This window comes from Mus pahari, chromosome 7 (genome assembly GCF_900095145.1).
Source record: "Mus pahari chromosome 7, PAHARI_EIJ_v1.1, whole genome shotgun sequence".
In the NCBI taxonomy this organism is placed as follows: Eukaryota; Metazoa; Chordata; class Mammalia; order Rodentia; family Muridae; genus Mus; species Mus pahari.
Genome location: NC_034596.1, coordinates 77,608,608 through 77,623,056, shown reverse-complemented (window position 1 = coordinate 77,623,056; position 14,449 = coordinate 77,608,608).

Below are 14,449 nucleotides of genomic sequence, written 5' to 3'. Positions count from 1 at the left end.
TTAAGGATAACCTTGAACTTCTGCTCCTCCTTCCTCTACCTCCCAAATGCTGGGATTACACTGAGTGTTGCCCCACTCCTATCTCCTGTGTGCCTGGGACTCAAGCCCAGCACTTACTGCATGCCAGACAAGCACGCTGTCCACTCGAGCTGTGTCTCCCAGCCCAATGGTAATTTTAAAAAGATAGAAATGTTTGTGGTTTCTTTAAAGACTTGGCGGCTAGGCTCACGGTTTCATAGGGTAACACACTCAGGGCCAGCTTCCCGCTTAGTGAGGACACCTTCTGAGGCCACAGAGGAACCGGAGAGACAGTGAGAGCTAAATAAGAGGAGGCTGTGTCTCTCCTCTGCAGTGAGAATTTTGGTTTCTTTTAAAAAAGCAATAGAAGTGTTATACAGGAATATGTTTTTGTTTTAATCCCAGGTATAGGATATGGGGCTGCTTTACATTGTCCACAGCACTAGACCATGATTTGCCTTGTGCTCTGGCAGAGGCGTGATTTTGCCAGCAGCAGATAGTTTTGGCAAGTGTATGATGTTTGGAATTCTGGGGACTTTTCAGAGGGTGTATAAATGCTAGAACCCTGCTAGGAGGGGCCGGTTGGCCAGTTGATGGTTAGCACTGTTGTGGTGGTTTGTCAAGTGGTCCTGTGTAGAGAGATGAGAAAAGGAAATTGGATATCCTGGTGGCAAAGATCAAAATCATCAAGGAATGCCCCTAACCAGCAGGAAGTAGTCTAATGATATTGATGCCCCCTTTCCCCTCTCCCTCTCTTTCTCTCAAGGGATAAGGGTAGAGAGGGATGGTAGACATAGGAACCCATAAAGTAGCCAGAAAGCCAGTCATACTCCTCAGCCTCTCAAATGCCACCTCACACTTGTGCCCACGCTTCCCAGGGGTCCCCAGTGCTTGGTACATCAGCCTCCCTCTTCATGCCACCTGCTTGGCCCTATGGACACTGAAGGTCAAGGACATCCACACAAGGTCACACCAGCAAGTATGGTAGCTCGATGTAGTTCATTCCGGAAATGCTTTTCTTCATTACTCAGTGTTGGTATTAATATTAATGTTGATCAATTCGCTTTACAAAAGGCTAGCCAGGCTAACACAGAACTTAGATCCCTTCTGCCTTAATACAGTAGAAAAATGTATCTAGGAATGACCTAGGGTGACCATGTGCCCCTCCACTGTGCACTTAGTCCTAGCACAAACCAGTTATGTCTGGAGCCAGAGGGACCAGCAGGCAAACGTATGCGTTTTTTCTCTGAAATGATTTAGCTAAACCCAGCCCAGGTCATCCATCGGTACACACACACAAAGAAAAAAGATGTTCCCACACTCTATAACTTAAAAGGAGACTTTGCATGTGTTACTTCAAAAGTTGAAAAAGAAAAACAAACCAAACTTCTGGTTTTGAACATATCATAATAAATTCTCTACTTTTTTTTTTTTTTTGACCTTCCTTTGAAAGTCTGTTATCTGTTTTCTTCAGCATGCTGGTGTGTCCTGGCTCAGAAACCCTGGGAACCTATGAAGACTTTTTTTTTTTTCTCTTCATGTTCTTTCTGTGAGAAATAGGAAGGTGATGGACGGACTAGAGATTGAAACCTAAAGATACACGGATCAGAATTTTTTTTTTTATATTGGATTGACAGGGTAAAGAATTGATCTAGTTAGTCCATAGCCCTGGACTGGGATTCCAATTAAATGATAAAGTCCTAAAATATTCACGAGGAAAATATACCACATGAAGAAAAGTTTATATGTGCCTCAGGTGTGTTTGATTTGGATCTTCAAGCGGCAGGATGGTGGGAAATCAAGGTCCCGATCTCCAGGTCCCTGAGGCCCCGTCATGTCATGTAGCTTGTTTGTAAACAGGAACCCTGCCTGCATTCTGGGCTGAGGACCCTGTGATGCCTCTCTTGTGTCCCCAGGTTTCATCCAGGGTAGTGGTTCTCAACCTGTGGGTTGTGACCCCTCTGAGGATCAAATGACCTTTTCACAGGGGTCACCCAAGGCCATCAGAAAACACAGATATTTACATTATGATTCACAACAGTAGCATAATTAGAGTTGTGAAATAGCAATGAGAGCATTTTTTTTGGGGGGGGTTGGGGAACCACCATAACATGAGGAACCACACTGAAGGGTCGCAGCATTAGGAAGGTTGAGAACCACCGCTCTAGGGCTCTGCCTCTCCTTTATGACTGGAATGTTAGGCAGATATAGGCACAGCCTCCAGCCCACCTCATCCAATTGGAGGCCTGGAAAGATGTCTTCCATAAAACTCTCTGCTTTAAATTAATGCCTAAAATTGAGATTCATTTTAAGTTCTTCACTTAAAAACATTTTCAGTGTTTGTAAAATGAGTTAAGACACGCAGTTCTCCCAGCACTCAGGAGGAGAGGCAGGCGGATTTCTGAGTTCAAGGCCAGCCTGGTCTACAAAGTGAGTTCCAGGACAGCCAGGGCTATACAGAGAAACCCTGTCTTGAAAAACCAAAAAAAAAAAAAAAAAAAAAAGACACGCAATTCATCTCTACATGTCTGTGTTCCTCTGGCTGTCAATAATGCAGGGGATTACCAGGTCTTATGTCCTGTGTATCTAGTTAATTTGGATAGAGAATATGTGTTATTGTTTTTACTCCATTAGACATAAGCCAAAAAATCTTACTCTGAATTTCTCACCCTTGAGAAAGAATATGTCTTTAGTTTTTAATCCAGATTTTCTATTTTGGTTGTATTAGCATCAAATTTCAAAATTCTTTCTACTAAAGCTTTAAATAAGCTTTTGTTTTTGAAAGCATTATGCTGTGCCCGCTGTTGACAGTCACATACCGGTTGACTGACTGAGAGTCAGGATTCCCTCTGACGGCCTCATCTAGTTCCTTATCTTTGCTGGACACATTGTGTCAGCTGGATCCAGTCTCCCTTTGTCAGCATTAAGAAGGGCATGGATGCTTTGTGACACACAAGGCTGCTCCCTTTTAGCGTGCCAGATTGTTGAAGATTTCCACAGTCTTTTCTCCGAGTACTCCCTATTTCTCTGCTCTGCTCATCTCCTCTCTTTACGTCCCTGCTGCCGTGTTTTCCATGTTGAATCATCCCCTTGACCTATTCTCATGTTTTCAAGGATCTATAAGCAAAACCCCTGTGTATGCCTTTTCAATAAATACACACTATCAAAAAATGTAAATCATAATATAAAAAAGGGATATTCAAATGGACAGTGTTGTCAGGAAAGTTTTTCTCCTCTAAATAGTCACTAGCATTTATACTGTGTTTTAAAAGACAAATTTCATATTGAATAGCAAGTTGTAAGTTAAGACTACTTCTATATTTGGGACGAGGAAGTGGGCCCATAGGTGAGAAATGGGGAAGAGAGGGTTGTGAGTGTTTAAAATGTGTTGTGTCTACATACAAAGCTGTTCTGAGTGTACACAGCTGTGTTAGCTAACGTCCTATAGCTTTGACAGCACTTCTAAGAGTCTGATGTCTTTCTTGAAAGTTTTGACATGTAGAGTCAATCTTGCATTTGTATAACGACTGAAAGAATCACTTACCGTTGCCTGCATGGTTGCCATTCCGAAGAACCAGGGTCTCACTTTAAGCAGTACAGAGCAGTCATTCTTAACCTGTGAGCCGTGACCCCTCTGTAAGTTGAATGACCCTTTTAGAGGGGCCATCTAAGACCATCCACATTACAGACATTTATATTACAATTCATAACCATAGGAAAATTACAGTTTTTTTAGGGTAGCAGCAAAAATAATTTCATGGTCTGGGTCAGCATATCCCGAGGAACTGTGCTGTATTAAAAGGCTGCGGCATTAAGAAGGTTGAGATTCTAGACCTTTACGTATATACACAGAAGAATGTGAATTACTCAGAATTCGAGAAATGTCCCTCAGCCACTGTGAGTAACTGCTATGCACATCACAGAATCAGAACCAGGAACTGGAGAGGAAGCACGCTAGCCGGTGTTGTTTAGCATGACTGGGAAGTAACTCCATTCTGCCCAGAGCCAGTGCTTGGATGCTGAGAGGTACTTGACAAGTCAATTTGTCTCAGCTCAGCCATGGGCACTCACTCCACACACTCAAACCCTTCATACATTAGTGATGTCTGTCTCCAATGTAGGCAGCTCACAGTCCTTAATCTGTGAGGCCACTGTCACAGCCTCTTTATAAAAACAGAAAACAGCAGCATTACTGCAAAGTCTGGAGGGCAGCAGTGGACAGGTTATCAGCTCAGAGTAACCAGAGACGCTATGTGGACACTGGGAACGTGCCCTGGCCTTCAGAGACACCTGGTATCTCCTTTCACACCTTGTGCCCATGGGTGATCCTTGGGTAGGTGCCATAAAGAGTGGTGTCCCTCCTGCCCAGGGTCAGTGGCCTCCATGAGCCTGTGCTAGGCCAGGCATGGAGAAATAAGAAGGTACGAGAATGTCCCAAGCTCAGGAGGGGGACAGACTTTTTTCAGGTAGCTACAATGGTCACAGCCCTTGGGGGGCTGGGGAGGTGACCCTTGAACATATCCAGAGAACTAGGCAGTGACTTCCACATCCAGGAGGTGAGCAGGGGACTTCAGGCTGGGCATCTCCTTTCAGACCCCCAGCTCCAATGTTGGAGCAGGAGAGCAGGAGACTGCTTGGGGAGCTACCAAAATGGACTCTCCTTTCAGCTTAGCCACACCAGGCTGGGTCTGGAGCATGAGGGAGGGAGGCAATGAAGCACTTCTTATGCCCATTTTATTCAATACAGCGAGGGTCTACGTAGGCATATGTTTTTCACAACGTACTTTAATAAGAGTTCAACTGAGCCGGGCGTGGTGGCGCATGCCTTTAATCCCGGCACTCGGGAGGCAGAGGCAGGCAGATTTCTGAGTTCATGGCCAGCCTGGTCTACAAAGTGAGTTCCAGGACAGCCAGGGCTATACAGAGAAACCCTGTCTCGAAAAAAGAGTTCAACCTCCCCTCTAGCCCACCACTCAGCAGAGGTAATGGAAAAGAAAGGGAAGAGGAGCTGTTTAGAAATAGTTCTTTGGGGGTGATTCCCGTCTTCATTGTTTGCTGTCAACTAGCAAAACACCAAACATAAATCAGCAGCTGCAGTCCAGTCCACTTGGCAGGCGACACACAGGAAACAGCAAGGGCAGCTCAATCCAGAGGAATTGGTAAACGGTGAGGTTTACCAATCGGCCAAGCCCAGTGACCAGAAGTCGCAGGACTCTCATAAGAAGTTATTTTGGTGAGTTTCTCTCTATGAGGTCACTTATAGCAAACTTCAGCAACGCAATGGAAGGTGAACCAATACATGTGTGTCATCGGCAAAGGCTAGCAAGGCAGTGCCGGCAAAGCAGCTGGAGCTCCCGCTGTCTGTGGGGCCATATTTATATTCTTCCCAAACATTGGGCATCCTTCCACCTGTTTGCTATAGCAAAACATCTTCTCACCTGTGTCTGCTTCATCAAAACATTCTCTCACGTGTCTGCTTTAGGGAGACCTCCTTTCACCTGTCTGCCCCAGCAAAACATAACCCAAGTCTCCAAAGAAACCAGAAATGTCCACTTTAGATCTACTACATAAATGTAATGAATCCTGATGCCTGACCCTTTTCTCTCCCCCTCATTGGTTTTTTTTTCTTGTTTGATTTGTCTTGCGTTTTAAACAAGATCTCCTCCTCTGTAGCCCAGGCTGAACACAGCCTCAACCAGATCCCTCCAGTTGCAGCCCGAGTGCTGGAATTACAAGCATGCGCTGACGTCACCCCTGCTTTCCTCCAATCCTGGAGAATGGCGTCTGGCATCTGTGGCATCAGCGTTTGATGCTGCTGGACCGCCTTTAAAGGAAGGGATAGTACGCGTTTCTGCACCTCAACGCCTAGCAGTCTATCTAAGATTACTCTATGCTTTCCGACTTCCCTGCCCCATAACTCCCAGTGACAGCTTTCCAGCGGCTTCCCTTAGCAGTGATGCTGAGGTTTACAAAAGCTGGAAATGCCTTCGGTTGGGGGGGGGGGGAGAGGAATCTCTGGGACCCCGCCAGAGAGATTCTTTCCTTCTCGATCTAGCACAGAAATAGCCTATCACCCCTCCTTCCCCGCCACGACTCCCTTCCCTCCGCCCCAGCTCACACAGCAAGACCTCTTTTTTTCTCCGCCCTCTAGAGTTTCCACCACCAAAACAAATTTTTTTTAAAAAGATGCAGTACTCAAGGGGTCAGTTTGGCCAGTCGCACTCCTTAGCGCAGACTCTGATGGGGCGGGCTATGGTCCTTCTGGAAACCGAATGCGGGAGAGACACCTAACTTTTTGCCTCTGGAGTTTAAGGAAACAACCCACCTGGCTTGGATGCCAGTCCAAACACAGACAGCAGAGGACGCTCGCAGCATGCTGTTGAGCCTGCACGGGTGCAAGTTGGTGCTGGGGGAACTTCTGGCTCTGGAAAGTTCAGTACTAAAGTGAATGGCTACACACATACCCTGGGCATCTTCTCTCCTTGGCCCCTCTGTGATTTTCTCCTAAACAAGCGACCTACATGGCTCTCACATGCCACTCTTTGTGTTCCTGATAAGCAACCTGGAAGCTGGGGACATGAACTTTGTTTCAATTTTTGTAGAGATCTTCCCTCCTACAAAACTTCTCTGCCTCCTCCTTCTGAACTTTGAACTGTAAAACAGAAGAGCACGGAAGAGTATGGAGGGGGGTTCCGCTGGGAGCGGAAGTCTCTAAGCAGAAGGTTTTGGTAGTGAGGCTACTCGCCTCTTTAGTGAGCTATCTAAAGAGACCTTGATTTTGGTTTTGGCTGGTGTAGAGGGGAGTCATTTAAGTAAATCTAACTGACTCTCTTTCTTCTCTACACCCCGTCCCCTCCCCCCCCCCAAGGAAAGAGGGTGGCCCCAACTCATCCTTTGCTGGTTCAGCCCACACAGAGGAACTGCTGTGGGTCCCAAGAACACTGCACGTTCACTCTCAGATCATCACAGAGTCTCTGCCCCAGGTTTAAGGGGATGCTAGAGATCTCAGTAGCTTGCTGAGGTGGAGAGACCCCACCGGGATGATGTTTATCAAGGCATTCCAGGTCTGTCTCTGCCTTGCCCCTCCCAACAGGAAGCCTGAGCTAAAGGAATGGGGAAAGGAAATGGTGTGAGGGGGCGGGCCCGACCTTGAAGGAATGCATAGCCTGGACTAAAGCCTGTGAACTAGCTGACACTCCCAGAGCTGCGGCATCCAATTTGAAAACTACGGATAGTCTATTGGGGGGCCACAGATCCTGTCCTGTCTGCAGCTTATCAGCGCAATGGGGTCCTCACCGAGACATATGGCACACCTGGAGAGATAGTGGCTATTGTGAAGGCTAACCTGGCATGAACGGATGAAAACAGCCGGTGAAAATCTGAAAAGATGAAAATTGACCTGAGACAATGACAAGTCTCATTCCAACCTTAAGAAAACTGTCCCGGCATTTGGATGCCTGTGACCTCAAGCCCTCAGCAGTCTTGAACTGGTTCAGGCCAATCAAAAGCAACATTGTAGCCTTAGGTGATAAGAGTCATACCAAGCCCATAACAAAGCCAAAGCAGCAACACTGTGTTCATTTTGGCTCTTTAAACAGAATCCAGGTAAAAGTAACTAGGAAGCTTAGGAGACGAGAGGCCACGCAGGTGCCATCCAGTGAGAAGCTGGAACTCGCTCCATGCTGGAGGGAACATCAAGGAGGAAGAAGCCATCTCTAAAGAGGAAGAGAAGGGTTCCCCCGCAGGGTCTCTGGGGACAAGGTCCGGCTCAGAAGGCTGGAGGCCCAGTGAGTGCAAAGATTTAGAACCCAACTGAACTGGGTACAAACTTGTGAGAGTGAGGGGCTGACTCCTTGGTTTCTCGGTCCTGGCTTCCCTGACTGGAAAGTTAGGATGTGGTGTGTTCTTGGCAGAGTGTGCCTCTGGATGGACGCTGGAAAGAGGTGGAGCCTGAGTTGGTGTAGAACTTCATAACACTCTTCGATCAAGAGCATTTGGGGCAGAGTGCGACTGTGACTCTTGGCTGTCAGTAAGGCTGAAAAGGTGACTTCCTGTACTTGCCAGCACTAGCTGGTTGTATTTTAGACATTTGCCGGTCTCCTCTGCAGAGAGTTTAGGGGCTGAGGTCTCCCTGCCTTTGACCTCAGAGAGCTGTGCCTGGTGGGGTGAGGGTCCTTCCCACCGCTCTTCTACAGGATAATCCAGAAGCAGGGCTAAAGTGCCAAAGTAGGTCAGGGTGAGGTTGTCCTTAATGTGACACAATGGTCAGCCCTGAACCTTTAAGTGAAGCTCAGCCTTCAATAGCACACAAACTGTGGAGACAGAGTGGCTAGGCACAGTTAACAGTTGACAGGCGTTCACACAGGAAGTGGCTGTTCCTTCTGTCTTTGGACAACATACTTCTCAGAGGGGACACAGTGACACCAGGAGGCACTCATCACCAAGGTCACCATGGATCTCATTGTCTTTTGGCCTAGTTGAGGTTACTCAAGTCTGCTCCTGGCTGTCCTTAGAAGTAGGCTAGTCCTCTGGCAAGCTAAGGCTTTGGGTGCAGCTGATACAGGGTGCTTGAGGGAGGTGGAGGCAGTTAGAACAGGTCTCTCTGTCTGTCTGTCTGTCTGTCTGTCTGTCTCTCTCTCTCTCTCTCTCTCTCACACACACACACACACACACACACACACACGGGACTTCACACACAGCCAGGCTGCCTCTCAGTACCACCAGACAGCAGGCAGAGGGAGTCACAGCTCTATGAACTTGAATTCTGGTGGATCCCTTTCCTGGCAACAGAAGTGTGGCTCTCATCAGTGCTGCAGAGAAAATCAAGAGTGTGGCTTCCCAGGGCCACCTTTCTCTTCACTGCCCTCCAGGCTAAGCCCTTAGGTCATAAGGTATCCTAGTTTATTCCCTTGGTTGCCATGGTAAAAACTCTGACCAAAAGCAACTTGGAGAGGAAAGGGTTTGTTTGCTTTACACTTCCTCAGCACTGTCCATCACTGAGGGGTGCAAGACAGAAATCAAGGCTAGAACGGAAGCTGAAGCTGCTTTCTGGCTTGCTTCCCATGGCTTACTCAGTTTCCTTTCTTATAATATCCAGGCCCACTGGTCCAGGAGTTGCACTGCCCACTGTGGTCTGGGTCCTTCCCACATCAATCATCAATCAAGAAAAAGGCCCATAGACATGATTACAGGCCAGTCTGATAGAGGCAACTTCTCAATTGAGGCTCTCTCTTCCCACGTGTCCTGGCTGGGTTTTTTGTGTCAACTTGACACAAGCAAGAGCACCCCTCCATAGCCTCTGCATCAGCTCCTGCCTCCAGGTTCCAGCCCTGCCTGAGTTTCTGCCCTAGTGATGGACTATGATCTGGAAGTGTAAGCCTTTCCTCCCCGATGTGCTTTTGGGCCATGGTGTTTTTATCTATAAAATAATAAAATAATATAAATAATAAAATCTATAACTAAGATAAATTGGTACCAGTGTAGTGAGGTATTGCTGTGACAGCCCTAACCACAGTTTGAGATAGAGTGTGGAAGGATTTTGGAACTTTGGGTTAGAAGAGCCATTGGGTGTAAGAGCTCTGTGGGATGTTCTGTAGGAGCTTGGAAGATAATGTTGAAACACTGCAAATGATAGAGACCTGGCTTGTGAATTTTCAGAGGGAAGATTAAAGACTATCAGGATTGTTTGATATTTTGATTTAAGATTCTGTGAAGATTCTTAGCTTGGGCTGAAGATTCAGCTGTGATTAACAAGATACTAGAACTACTATAGCAAAATCTTTGCATTACTGGGACAATGGATGCTGGATAGCTGGAGCTAAGAAATTAGCGATGATTAAGAAGAGACCAATGGCAGGGGCAGGGGGGGTATAGGGAACTTTCGGGATAGCATTTGAAATGTAAATAAAGAAAATAATAATTTAAAAAAAAGAAGTAAAAAAGAAGAAGAAGAAGAAGAAGAGACCAATGGGCTGGAGAGATGGCTCAGTGGTTAAGAGCACTGACTGCTCTTCCAGAAGTCCTGAGTTCAATTCCCAGCAACCTCATGGTGGTTCACAACCATCTGTAATTCCCATTACAGATACCCTCCTAAGACAGCTACAGTGTACTCATATACATAAAAATAAATTATATATATATATATATATATATATATATATATATATATATGAGTGTGTGTGTGTGTGTGTGTGTGTGTGTGTGTGTGTGTGTGTGTGTGTGTGTGTGTGAGTGAAGAGACCAGCATCGCTGAGGTAAAATCTTTTGGGATGTGTTTTCTGAGAGTACAACGAAGCTGTATTCCAGAGATAGCCAAGGCTGCACTTGGTGCCGGCAGCTGAACCTGGTAATGTGTAAGCGTCACCCAGGTGGTACTGATTCTGAAAGTATGAAGGACTCATGGAGAACAGCTGAGGCTTGGCACTGTGAGAAGCCAGGAAAGGCCATTGGTGAAGGTGAAGTCTCAGTAGCAGCTGAAGGCCCAGAACTGAAGAGGTGATGCAAAGGAGCTGAGGCTTGGCACCATGAAGAGGGCCTATGAGAGGCAGTTGGTGAACGTCTGGCCTTGAACTTTTAAGAGATTTTGGATTTTTAGAGAGGTTGTATATTTTAAAGAGACTGAAATTTTAATTTAATTTCAGTTTGTAAAGACTGTGGTCCTTTTAAACTTATTATGTTTTTAATATGAGATCTTGGGGACGAATAAAAAGGAAGAGTTGTAGCTTAATAGCGATGTTTGTGTGTCAAGTTGACAAGGGGTCAACTTTAGCTGATTTCCTGTGTCAACTTGACACAAACTCCTAGTCATCGGAGAGGAGGAAGCCTCTGCTGAGGGAATGCCTCCATGAGATCCAGCTGTAAGGCATTTTCTTAATTAGCTTGACAGTGGGGGGTGGGGTGGGCAGTACAAGGTGGGTGGTACCATTCCCAGGCTGGTAGTCCTTGGTTCTGTAAGAAGTCAGAGTGAGCAAGCCAATAAACGGCACCTGTCCACGGTCTCTGCATCAGCTCCTGCCTTCAGATTCCAGCCCTGCCTGACTTCGTGTCTTGACTTTCTCCAGTGATGGACCATGATCTGGAAGTGTGAGCCAAAAAACCCCTTCTTTCCCAATTTGTTTTTGGTCGTGCTGTTTCGTCACAGCAATAGACACCCGCTGTCTTATACTTTCTATTGCTGTGACAAAACACCATGACCAAGAAGAAAGTTGGTGAAGAACTGTTCATCACCAAAGGAAGTCAGGACAGAAACTCAAAACAGGGTGGGTACCTGGAGACAGGAGCCAATGCTTCATGTGACTTGCTCAGCCTACTTTCTTATAGAACCCAGGTCCACCAGCCCAGGGACTGCACCACCCACAGTGGGCTGGGTTCTCACCCACTGATCACTAATTAAGAAAATGTCTTACCGCAGATCATAACAGAGGCATTTTCTCAACGGAGGCTCCCTCTTTTCACATGACTCTAGCTTGTGTCAAGTTGCCCTAAGATTAATCAGGCTGATGCAGCACACAAGGGTCCTCTGAATTCTAGCAGATTTTGCAGTTTTACAGGTGAGGGGAAGATGTTAAGAGCTGCCTTTCAGTCCCTGGCCTCGGATGAGCAAGGCAAACATAAGCATGACATGTCAGATCTTCCTGGAGTTTGCTACCATTGACAGCCATTGAGAATCCTGGTTTAGTCGGAAAGGAGACTTAGGCTGAATGTCAATGGCCTTACCCTCTGTTAGTCTCTTCTGGAGGTAAACTACAACATGGAGACCAGGCTGGTGAGAAGTTGGGAGAGGGTGCTCACCATTGGATGAGCTGTAGACTACTGACCTCCATGACACAAGCTAGAAACAGGCTCCACTGTCCAGTCCCGAAATTCGAAAAGGCCTTGCTCCTGTGACAGCATAGGGATGGGAATAAGGGCCTCCAGGGAGATTAGTGTTGGCCTGTGGTGCTTACAGCTCCAGCTGACATTTCTGGTGTTCTGACCCTGATGGAGGATTTAGTGCCAGCGAGAGAATGGATCTGACCTACGGAGAGTGACAGGTTTGTTCTAAGAGATGGCTCTGCTTTCCCTTGGACACGGTGTAGAAAAACAGTCAAAGAAAGCACTTGTCAAGAACACTAGCATTTTCTACCTAACGTGTGGGAACCTTGAGTATGGTGTAAAAACCCAGCCAGCCACCCAGCCTGAAGAGCCCACGGAGGAACTTCAAGATTATGCAGTTGAGGGGAAGGGCAGCTGAGCCCAGACTTCTACTGCTCCCACCAAAGCCTCAGGAATGGTGTGGGTGTCATCCTGAACTCTCCAAGCCAGCCTGGTTGCATGCCAGTGACTGAAAGGCCCTAGGTGAGCCCACATGGAGTATAATAGTCAATCAGCTGAGCCACGCCCAAATTTGTGACCCACAAAACAGTCAATAAAATGGAGGTTGTTTTTTTTGTTTTGTTTTGTTTTGTTTTAAGTGATTAATTATGAAGTAGATCACATGGTCCTAGGTATCTGGACCATAGGCTGGAGGAAGAGGACCCCATGGGACCCTTCTGTGGCGTGTTGGCAGGCAAGTGGAAGCATCTGTGCTCATGCTAGGGTTTATGCTCGAGAACTGGGCTTGTTACGTTTCTTTCGGTTGGCCCGTCATCTGTTGCTTTAGCAAGCAGACGGTCAGGACCTTGGGCATGGTGTTCTGACAGATGGGCTGAGAAGTATAAACTAGAAACTCTCTTCTTTGTATTTGAAAATTGCTGAGAACAGGGGCCCACATCGAAATCGTGGTTCCCCACCTGTTCACTGACAGTACAGTGCCCATAGCGGGATGTTGCAGTTACATAGATGATGGGAGCTAATTAATTCCAAGAATAAAATTAACATTGCTGTGGCTTGTTCTAAGGGTGGGATACCGTGCACATTATTTATAGTTGGTTTTGAAGCAAAGATTTTGATCAGCTTCCATCAAGCAAAGCTTCTTGGTTTAGAAAAAGAACCACTGGGCATAGCTTAGGCAGGGCTGAGAATTTCCAGGCACCAAGCAAATGATTGCTTAGGTGAGGCCATGACCTCACCATCTGATGGCCAATCAGAGAGGTTTCTCAAGCCCGATAACACTTGACTGACACCCCTTGTGTTGTTAGCACACCGCTGTACTCAACAGTTTTATGCTCACTCAACACACACTAGGCTATGCTTTGTTGAAATAAATTGCGTGGTATATCACGATTTATGATCCAAAAGTCAGATATTTGTCTTCATTTGAGTGGTCTTTCTGAACACTCTCCTCTAGCCCTCCCCATCCCCTATCACCTTGTCCATGATAGCTCTGTCCTTCAAGCTGTCCCTCTTACCAAAGCTCCCCCAGTGTTTCCAGGGGAAACCTCCCCTCCCCTTTAAGGCCCCATCATGATGTCTCTAAAACCATCCAGCCTCCATTAGGACAAGTCCCGCCCCCTCTCCTCATAGAGCTCATTTCTGAATGGTGGCTGTGCAGCAGAGCCTTCCCAAAGCCAACCACCACCCTCTCGCTTCTAACAGGAGCCCAAGCCTCCGTGACCTCTAGAGCTGTCCTGAAATTGGACAGGAAGGTCTTTCTCTGAAATAAAATGCAAGTGGGGGGGGGGGACATCATCTGTCTGAGAGACAGCATGACAGCACTTTAAATCATCTCCCACAAGATGTCACTAATCCCCAATCCTCTAATATTTAGGGACGGTCTCCATCAGCATTTCTGTCTCTCCACTACCCCCCATGACCTCAATACTGTCCGGTTAGGTTCCGCACGACCAGGCTGTGTGAGGGAGAAAGTGGTTTACAGTGGTTCTCGTATTAGGCCGGGCTTTCAATCGGCTCCACATTCACTAGCTAGTTTGCTGGAAGTGAGCTGACCTCTCAAGGCCTCAGCCTCTATAAATGGGGACATTTGTAGTCCTCATCCTGTCACAGGGCTGCTGTGAGAACTCATTGGGATAATATATGTAAGTGGTTCTACCTTTAATAAATATTTTATAGGATAATATTTTATGATGGTGAACTCAGAAACCATGATGTTGTAGCAAGAGTTGGGGAAATTGAGATGTTTTGTTCTGGTGACTAAACGTTTAGAAGAATTGCTGTTTCCCAAGGTTTCAATGATTGTTACCTGGGGAGAGAAAGTTGGCTGTGTGGGTACAGTGTGAAGTAATGGGCTTGAAAAAAGTTAAAGGGAGAGGGATCTTAAAATCAAAAGGACTTAAGAAAATAAATAGGGACTGAGAAATTGGCTGTCTTAGTCAGGGTTTCTATTCCTGCACAAACATCATGACCAAGAAGCAAGTTGGGGAGGAAAGGGTTTATTCGGCTTACACTTCCACATTGCTGTTCATCACCAAGGAAATCAGAACTGGAACTCAAGCAGGGCAGGAAGCAGGAGCTGATGGAGGGATGTTCTTTACTGGCTTGCCTCCCCTGGCTT